Source organism: Echinops telfairi, unplaced genomic scaffold, assembly GCF_000313985.2.
Source record: "Echinops telfairi isolate 266 unplaced genomic scaffold, ASM31398v2 ScPeMD7_2;HRSCAF=8, whole genome shotgun sequence".
NCBI lineage: Eukaryota > Metazoa > Chordata > Mammalia > Afrosoricida > Tenrecidae > Echinops > Echinops telfairi.
In genome coordinates, this window is record NW_022103898.1 from 69,413,876 (window position 1) to 69,424,315 (window position 10,440).

The 10,440-nt window shown below is 40.8% G+C and overlaps 1 pseudogene; it reads right to left on the reverse strand.

Moving 5' to 3' along the window:
- Nucleotides 1-1,073: 1,073 nt before the first annotated feature.
- Nucleotides 1,074-10,440, reverse strand: part of LOC105978410 — an 11,337-nt pseudogene continuing 1,970 nt past the window's right edge.

Consider the following 10,440-nt stretch of genomic DNA (forward strand, 5'->3'; position numbering starts at 1 on the left):
CTGCGCATTACATATTCATTGATCCTACATTTCCATTTTAGGACCACCTCCCAAAATATTAGGCTTCTCCACATCCGTAAATTGAAGTTAATTGTACCATGTGACACTTTTACCCTGGGACTACGTTGTCTGTCTGCATTGCTTATACATTACCTCAAGTCTTTTGTAGAATGGTGTGCGAGGTTCAGTTCTGATCAACAAATACGTAGTATTTAGTAGCTGTTAGGTTGACTCTATGCCATTTGATATTTAAGCTTTTTTTTTACAGTTTCAGATAGTTAAATTTATTATAGCAACATGAAAGCATTAATATTCAATGGGCTAAATACCCAAAAGGTAAGTAAATATTAACTCAAAATTCCCTACAGGTAATAGGAAATATAATGGCATAGTATCTATTGACAGTTACAAAATAATAAGTAGATTAAAAAAACTTCCAGGCCAGGTATAACAAATAAATGATTCCATCTTATACTTGAAAATCAGAGAATACAAAACATATAGAAGTTAATTTAACATCTGCAGGGAGCAGTCACTGTTGAGGTTATCTGTTCTCATAAAGATTTACATCCTAAAACCATACACAGTGCTGCTATAAATTGGAATTGACTTGATGCAGTCGATTTGGGCTTTAGGTTAAAGGTTTCAAGATTCAATAACCTTGACTTATAGAATTGCTTTCATAAAAATAATATATGAACAAAACATCAAAACTATTTTCAGCAGATTAAGAAATTTTGTATATAATCAATATGTGTTTCTTAATTATAAATTTCATTTCATTAGCGTTAAGTTACTATTGGTCTCTTATTTAATATCTGAAAATCCACTCTACATTTACTATTAAGTTCTATGTTGGCTAATGACATACAGATATATTTTAAACATAGGAAGTAAGTTTATTTTAATATTATTTTAATTTTATGTGAATGTATCAAACCCAATAGGTTTCATTTAGAAAATATTTTTCTGGGCAATGAATGTACAAATGCGCTTTACACAATTGATGTATGTATGGATTGTGGAAGGAGTTGTATGAGCCCCTAATAAAACGATTTAAAAAAAGGAAATATTTTTCTACCAAGCTCTCTCTTGAGAGTGCCCTTAATCTCATTATTCTTGATACTGTAGATGAGAGGATTCAACATGGGGATCACCACCGGGTAGAACACAGACACCACCTTGTTCTGGTCAGAGGAGTAGCTGGACTTGGGCATCACATAAATGAACATAATGGTCCCATAGTACAGAGTGACTGCAGTAAGGTGGGAGATGCAAATGATAATGAGGATGTAGACATAGGAGACAGCTATGATAAGCACTGTGACCACAATGATGGAGCCTGCAGAAAATGGGGGCACCATTGCAGGATCAGTGATATCGCAGAAAAAGTGGTTGATCCTATTGGTCCACAGAAGAAGGAAATCATAAAGCAGGATGCATTGAGAAAAGCACCTATGTAAGCCACAGAGGATAACTGGACACACACTTGGGTGGACATTTTGGTTGAATTAAGCAGTGGGCTGCAGATTGCTACAAAGTGGTCATAGGCAAGAAGGAAGCATTCAAATGTCCCAACGAAAACAGCAATGCCAAGTTAGATGTGCACCCGAGATAGGAGATAGTATGTCTTTCTACTAGAAAGTTGGCAAGCATATTTGGTGTGACAGAGGCTGTACAGCCTATGTCTGCCAATGCTAACTGACTCGTGAAAAATACATAGGATGGTGGAGCTGAGAAGAGATTCTTATGAGAATGACTGTGCTCAGATGGCCAAAGACAGTCACCAGGTAGATGAATAGGAAGACCATGAAGAGGATGACCTGAAGGGTAGGATCATTTGTTAAGCCTAATAAAATGAACCCTGTCACTCTAGTGTAGTTTTTTTTTTAAATCATTTTATTGGGGGCTCATACAACTCTTATAACAATCCATTGTCTCGAGCACATTTGTACATATGTTGCCATCATTGTTTTCAAAGCATTTTCTTTCTACTTGATCCCTTTGTATAAGCTCATTTTCCCCCCTCCTTCCTCCCTCATGAACCCTTGATAACTTATAAATTATTATTATTTTTTCATGTCTTGCACTGTCCACTGTCTCCCTTTACCTCTTTGTCTGTTGTCTATCCCCTTGGGAGGAGATTATAGGTAGGTCATTGTGATCGGTTCCCCCTTTCTCCCCCTACCTTCCCCTTCCCCTCCTGGTATGGCTACTCTCAATATTGGTCCCGAGGAGTTTATCTGTCGTATGTTTAACCTGAAAAAAGGCAATGTCATGTAATTCAACGTAATACTATGTGTGCAGGACGCTGCAATTGATACAGACACCTTTAAACAACAAAAACCCGCTCCCAAATACCTAAGTGTAGACTCAATTGAACTCTGCCTGTATCTAGGAATAAGCCACTCCTGCATAGGTTGAAACCACTCCAGTGCCGCTTGCCAGGTTGTCACTCAAGACATATTAATCATTGTTTAAAGAGAAATGTAGCCCATAATTTAACAGCAGCTTGTCAAAATGGACCATATAAATAACCATTTTCCCTTTGCTGGCAGCAGAGTAGTCAAGACAAGCTGTCAAAAGATCTTGCCAATTTCATCCTGATGTACTTTCCTCCCTAGTGAGAGAGCGGGGAGAAGACAAAGATACAGGTGAGTTGAGATGGGGAAGGGTCAGTGTAGGAGATGCTAATGAGAAACTAGAAATGCAAGAGATCCTAGAAGAGGAAGAAGAGACTAGAGCGAGGCAAAGAACCAAGACCTCCCTGGGAGAGAGAGGGGGAAAGAGAACAGTAAGGCAACTAAGCATAAAACATTCGACTGTACAATTTAGCTCCCCTCCCCCAATCCCAAAATATAAACAAACACCAAGTTCTTACTTGGCTCTCAATTTCAAGAAAATTGTTTAAAGCTAAAACAAACCAGGACCTTAAAATCTTCTATTTTAACTCTATAAAGTCTCTTAATAATATGTTTAGCCAGCTCCTCAAAAAAAAAAAATCACCTGTTTCCATTTTGCACAAATCACTATGAAAGCAGAATTTGCTTTGTTTAATTTCTTATATTCATAGCTTCCAAACTACCCACACTAGGAGCCTTCTCGTCAGTTACTATTTCTGCTGGCGAATCCTACAACTTCCCATGTGGCTGCCAAACTGTATAAGCAGAGTATGAATATTCAATGAGTTCATCTTGATGAAAGTATGAAATCCCATCACTTACACACAAAAAAGATAGCATCATTACTCAGAGAAAACCAGCCAAACTTAGACAAGGAATGGCAGCTGCAGTTGTCAGAATCAGAGATGAACTGATATATAAAGCAAACCTTAGCAAAAAGGCTTATTACACCAAAAAAACACACTTTCCCCCCTTTTGCTTATGTTGCATAAAACAGACTTCTTTTCCCGTCCATTACACACCGCCAGTGGCCATTTTGAAGCGGCTTCATTGTTCACTCCTTCGAGAAAGTGGCGAGTCTGCAGTGACCAGAAGATGCTCCCATTGTTTCAAGATGCTCTCCGACTGGTTCTGACTCAGAGATCTTGTGTCCAACAGAAGGAATCACTGCGTGGTTTTGTAGCATCCTCACCAGCATTGCTGGGCTCGAACTCATAGGAGCAGCGCTGAGTCCGTCCATCTCCTTGAGGGCCTTCCTCTGTTTCAGCCTGTCTACCCTACCAAGTGTGATGTTCTTCCCCAGGGCATGTTCCCTCCTGATGGTGATGGACAAGTCGCACCATCCTTGCTTCTTAGGGGCATTCGGGTTCTTCCTTGTTGTTGTTAGGTGCCAGCCAGTTAATCTGACTCCTAGCAACTCTATGGACAACAGAACAAAACGTTCCCCTGTCCCATGCCATCCTCACAGAGGAGCTCTGGTAGCGTAGTGGTTACACATTGGGCAGCAATCTGCAAGGTTTCCAGTTTGAAGCCACCAGCCACTCCATGGGAGAAAGACAGTGCTTTCGACTCCTGTAAACAGCTACAGTCTTGGGAACTCACAGGGACAGTTTTCTATCCTGACCTACAGGGTCACTCGGAGTCGGCATCAACTCAATGGCAGTGAGTTGAGATGTTATACCTGAGCCTCTTGGTGCAGCCCCTGTGTCGATCACTCTCATTAAGAGTCTTCCTGTTTCTCTCAGACCTTCTACTTTTCCAAGTATGATGCCCTTCTCCATGGACCCATCACCCAAATAATATGTCCAAAGTACTTCAGAGGACTTCTCCTCATCCTTGCTTCCAGGAAACATTCCCACTATACTTCTTTCAAGGCAGATTTGTTTGTTCTTCTGGGAGGCCATGGTATGTCCAGTATTTGTTGCCAATACTATAATTCAAACACACCAACAATTCTTCAGTTTTCTTTATTCATTGCCCAGCGTTCACATGCATATGAGGCAATTACCAATAGTGTGGCTTGGGCAGGTGCTTCTAAGTCCTCACAGTGGTAACTTTGCTCTTCGACACTTTAAAGAGAACTTGTGCAGCAGATTTGCCCCATGCGATACATAGTTTGATTTCTTGACTGCTGTTTTTATGAGCATCAACTGTGGATTCAAGAAAAATAAAATCCTTGACAACTTCAATCTTTTCTCTATTTATCATGTTGCCAATTGGTCCACTGCTATTCTTAAGGTTTTGGTGATTAACTCCTCATAAGTGGACAGCCTATTCCTTCTTCATAGTCTGTTCTCAGACTGGAAGCTCTGCTGAAACTTGTTTACTGTGGGTGACCCTAATGGTATTTGAAATACCAGTGACATATCTTCCAGCATCCAGCAACATACAAGCCACCATGGAACAACAGACAAGTGATAGCCTATTAGTCCAATTAAGAGGATTTGGATTTTCTTTGCATTGAGTTGTAATCAATAATGAAGGCTGTAGTTCTTGATCTTCATCAGTAATTGCTTCAAGTCTTCCTCGATTTCAATAAGCAAGGTTGTGTCATCTGCATATCACAGGTTGATAATAATAATTCTGCCTCTTGGTGAGCATTAAAAATGAAGTAGAAGAAGGTTGGTAAATAGAATCTTATTTAGGTATACTAGAGACACTTAATGTTTAAAAGACTCCCATGGTAGGTAGACAAGTGTTAACTTGAGTGAAGGGGAAGGCAAAAGACATTAAGAAGGGAGGTTGGCAAAAAACGATTGTGTTGGTCCGGGTAGACTAGAGAAACAAGTCCATGGAAACACATATGTATATAAGAAAGAGGTTTATATACAATAGCAATTGAATATTAAGAAAATGTCCCAGCCCAGTCCAGATCAAGTCCATAAGTCCAATATTAGCCCACATGTCCGATATAAATCTATTAAGGCTCATGAAACACATGCAATGATGCTGAATGCAGGAAGATCACAGGCCAGTGGGTGGGAAGTCTTGTGAATCCAGTGGCATTGTAAGCATCTCAGCTCTGGCTGGGGTCTCCACATGGGTTTTCCAGCTTCCAGGGCTGCATTAGGGTAGGTCCATGTGGCTTCTCCTCAGGAATGCCTCGCAGGGAGTGAGCAGAGTCTCTCCTGCCTCTAAGGAGAAAGAACCAGGTTTCCCAGAATTCTCAGGAGAAAGTCATGCGCACACAGAGGCCACATTGGTTATATCTTGATTGACAGAACAGACTCCACCCCTTCACTCATAATCCTCTCAAATTGACACCAGATTATGTAACTACCATAATGATGGAGACAGAAGTAGACACAGGGAAATTTGCAAGAGTTAAAGGCAGGAAATTATTGTTATATAAATAAGCCTGCCATACTAGTGATCTTGGTTAGAAATATAGGCTGAACAGGTGTGGGAGAGGGAGTGGGAATATACACATGGATATATACAGGTTTGACAAAGGATCTTTCTATATGTAATATGCAATATGCAATATATTAGAGCATACAGGAAGATAACATTATGAATTATTTCTTGGGCATATCCAAACTCCTTGAGGGAATGAGTCTGTGGGCCCAAGGGATCAGGGCTATTATTTCAGGGGGAACAAGGTCAATTGGCATAAGATAGTTCACATCACATAGACTTTGCTTACATCCTACTTTGATGAGTAGTGACTGGGAGCTCCAAAACTCATGAACAACTATTGGTTTCTCCCTTTCTGGAGGAAAGAAAAGTGATGAAAATTGAAAGGCATACGTAAAGCATCCATCTCTACAGCCCTGAGACCAGAAGAACTAGACGGTGCCTGCCTACCATTATCAACTGCTCTGAAAGGATCACAGAGTTGAAGAAAAATGTAGAACAGAACTCAAATTATAAAAGAGAGCATCAGGTTTAGTGGTCTGATAGAAATTTCCAAGCCTATGGACCTTACTCATTGTTCAGGTATGAACTCACACTTTGGTTAGAATAATCAACCGTGTAAGAACCAAAGGGCAACATTTACCCAAGACAAAGTTCAGAGTTAGGAAACGGAGGGGGGAAGTAGACTAAGTGATCGTTCATGGGGGGATTGCAATGCGTAAGCTGAAACAAAATGTATCTTAATTGTTCATGTTATACTGATGATCTGCTCTGTAAACCTTCACTTAATTCACAATAAAAAGTAAAATAACAATAATTTATAATCCCCTGGGTTATAGCTTTATTGGAAAGCAAAGAATGCTTTTGGAAAACAATTACTACCTGCTCTGTTTGTTGGTTTTTTTTGGGAGAGTGGGGGCGGGTACAGATCTGAATTTTTATGTACTAGGTTTTTCCTCATTCCAGTAACAACAAAGGCCCCATTTTTAGAATTAAGATTTTGTAACAACTTCTTTATTATTTTAAAGGGGAATGTATAGAAAATAAAATTTATTATGCTCGTTGTTTTAAAAAACGAATTCTAACTAAAATATGGGGGAAATACAGTAATAATAAAGAAATCGAGATAAAGTAACATACACTCTAAAACATACAAACTTGGATCTAACTGCACAAGCTATAGTGAAGTAATGCTTGTTCCTTTTTACTATGAACATGTTTCCATTTAGAAGAAGTGATAGACTAGAACTCTTGTGGTGGTGTTGGGTAAGGGTTAGACCGTTCATCAAAAAGATCAGTGGTTCAAATCCCCTAGTCTGCTCTGACAGAGAGAGTTGAGATTATCTGCTTCTGTAAGGAGGTATAGGCTTGGAAACGATATAGCATTCCTATGAGTCATAATTGACAAACATCTGTGGAATAGTCTGGAAGACATTCTGTACAGGATGTACAAGATAAGAAAAGACAGAAGCCGATGTGAGTGCTAGAACCACACTTAGGTAAATGGGGTAGGGCTACAGTTCAGATGATTTCTGTCTCATGCATACAAATGTCTAATGGGACATCATTCATTATGTCGTACTGGCCCAGCATTGTAGAAAACCCAGCCAGCATTTTCCCTGCAGAAGAAGTGCTTCCCTTGAATTCCGGTGCTGGTGAAGAATACTCGGTGTACCCTGAACTGCCAGAACACACAGATCTGTCTTGGAAGAAGTGCGGCCAGAGTGCTCCCTACAAACAAGAACGGCGAGTCGTCTTCTCACATACTTGGGCATATTATCAGGAGACTCCAGTCTTTGGGAAAGGCACACTTTTCTGTGTAAAATAGGTCAGCAGGAATCACGAAAGTCCCTTGATGAGAATGGTACAGGACTGGCCCGGTTCCGGTCTGTGGTACATGGTATCACTATGCATCAGAACAACTGGATGGTTCCTAAAAATAACCAACACCCAAACCCTAAAACTTCCCCCCAGTTTAGAAAAAAGCCAGAGTAGACTCTCACCCTTTCAGATGCACCCCCACTGCCCCACCACCGCGAGCCAATTTAGGGCCGATTAAGAATCCAGAACCACCCTCTTAAAAGTTAAGCATGATTCTAAGGCAGCTGATTCTAAGGCTTCAATTTATTTTTAATTTAAGTTTTAAAAATTGAACCTTTTAGTGTGAATTAGATGTTGGTTTACAGAGCAGATCATCAGTGTTACATTCTTGCAATTCTCACACATTTTGTTTCAATTTGTTGCAAGCCTCCTTGGGGCGTTTTAGATTGACCCTTAGATTCTATCCCATTGCAGTGAATGAGAATTAAAGTCATTAGAGTGGTTTAGAATGAACGACTTCCTTAAATCTGGTAGAGCCTGTCATTTGTGCTTTAAAGCAGGAAAGATCCCTCTTAACAAGAAAGTGTCCTCACATGGGAGCAGCAGCCATAGTGGCCCTGTAGGGCTGGCAGAGGTGAGCTGGAACCTCACAGTCAAGAGGCAGCGGCACTAGGCCAGGAGAGCTCTGTGATGTAACATGTGCCTGGGAAAGCAACTTCGGGTAGACTCTGGGCTTGGGGTCGGTAGGGCTTGGCACAGGGCAGGACTACCGGTGAAGGAGGCAGGCCAGCAAACCATAAAGGAAGTAGAAGTCATTCCTTTTCAATCCAATAGAATTAAATTAAATGAGAGAGCACTAAAGAAAGCCTTTGTAAACTTAGGTGACTGCCATTTTCAACATTAAATAAGCATAGAACGGGTAGATCCACAACATAAAAGGTGTTTCAGTGACTCGTCAGCTTATGATGATGAGATGCATCAATGGGAAATTAGATTTATACAGACAAAAGGTTTTATTCTCCCAGTCTCACATCTGTGATGTTATTACAATGCAGGCTGACAGTGGGCACTTAGGAAACTTACCTAAAGGGACAACGAGGAGCTTATCCTAATCGGATTTCAGCAACAGGAGCCTCCTCTCTCCTTGGGAGAACATTGTTAATCAGGCGTTCACTGGGCCTCTGGCTCCTTATGCACTTGCCGTCTTGTTCCGAAGCTTTGGTGACAATTTATCCCAGCCAGTGACTCCACGTACTTACTGTGACAGTGGGGCAAAAACTGGCTTCAAAACTGGAGCTGGAGATGAAGGAAAAAAACAAAGAGGGATTTTCTTCTTCATTTGCCAAGTTTACTCATCGCTCATAATTGAATCTACTACAGAGGGCATAAAGAAAAGGAAGAGATTTTTAGCATGGTAAGGTTTCAAAGATGTAAGTAAAAGTGGAGGGATTCAGGGGTACTTGACGTGTTCTGGAATTCTTTTCACCTGGCCAAGATGGACATGAAATAGAAAACCCGCCCGTTTACTCTGGCGACACCTGCCACGTCCGGCTCCAACCCACGGTTGCCGGGATTAAGAACACCATCTGTAGCAGCTTGAAGAAAACTCACTCCCCTGAGAGTTGGTTATGAATGTCTTCCTGCGTATTGGGTACTATATTAAAGGTCAGGCATATGTAGAGGGTAACACAGCCACATCCCCTGCCCTCATGTAGTTTACAATCTAATGCAGGAGATAGTATATAAACAAACATACAAATCGATCATACTAACACTAGTGCGTTTGAGGAAGGGCACTCACAGTTCTTTGATAGAGAATCAGAAGTGGGAGATGAGCAACCTCAGATTAAAGAAGGCCTCTGATGGCTGAGGAGGATACATATTGGGCTGTCAACTACAAAGTCAGCCTTTTGAAACCACCAGCTGGTCTGTGGGAGAAAGGGAGGCAGGCCTTCTGTTCCTGTGAAGAGTTAAGTCGTCTCAGCAACCCAGAGGGGCAGTTCCACCTGTCCCACGGGGCTGCTAGGAATCAGAATCGACTTGGTGACAGTGAATTTTGGGGTGGGGAAGAAATGACACGAGTAGATTGATGCCCAAAACATGGGGTGATAAGAGGCTAGAGGCTGGGCAGATGGTGCTTGTTAGGCAGAGGAAATGATGTCCACACCCATAAACGTAGTGTTTGAAAAACACTTGAATAGATAAAGGCCTAAATTTGACGTGCTCTTACTCTTGGCACTAGCCAAGGAGTAGGGATCTCTGAACCTGAAAGACTTGGCAAAAAGCAACATTTTCCTATTTAGGGGAATTCAACTAATTCATTAGTAAATCCCAGTGACCAGTTAGCAAAGAAAATGAATATCTGAAGGGAATGTAAATTGATCCAATCACTATGCAAAATATCTCAGCTTTAGCGTACAAACATGAACTTTTAAGACAAGCAAATGCTTTCCTAGGGCCATGGTCTTAACTGCTTTTAAAGTATTTTTTCCTAAGTCCTTTAAAGTGCTTTATAAAAATGCTCCACTCACATGAACATTTTTAAGGCTGATATCTAAAATCTAACGTTTGATGGTTTAAACTCACCCAGTGACACCACATAAGAAACAGCTGGTAACTGACTTCCCTAAGACCTGCAGTCAGGAAAACCCCTGGAGCCGTTTCACTCTAACAGACGGGCCGAGGGAAATCAGGGTAGACTCACAGCGACCAGTACGTGCAAACGGTTGCAAAACATAGACTTAGTGTTATGTTGTAAATATTGGTATTCCCTAATAAACAATTATTTTGCATTTTAAAATGTGTCCAATGGAATCTAACTACCCGAGTGATTTGGTATTCACCTTTGTTATAAAAAAAA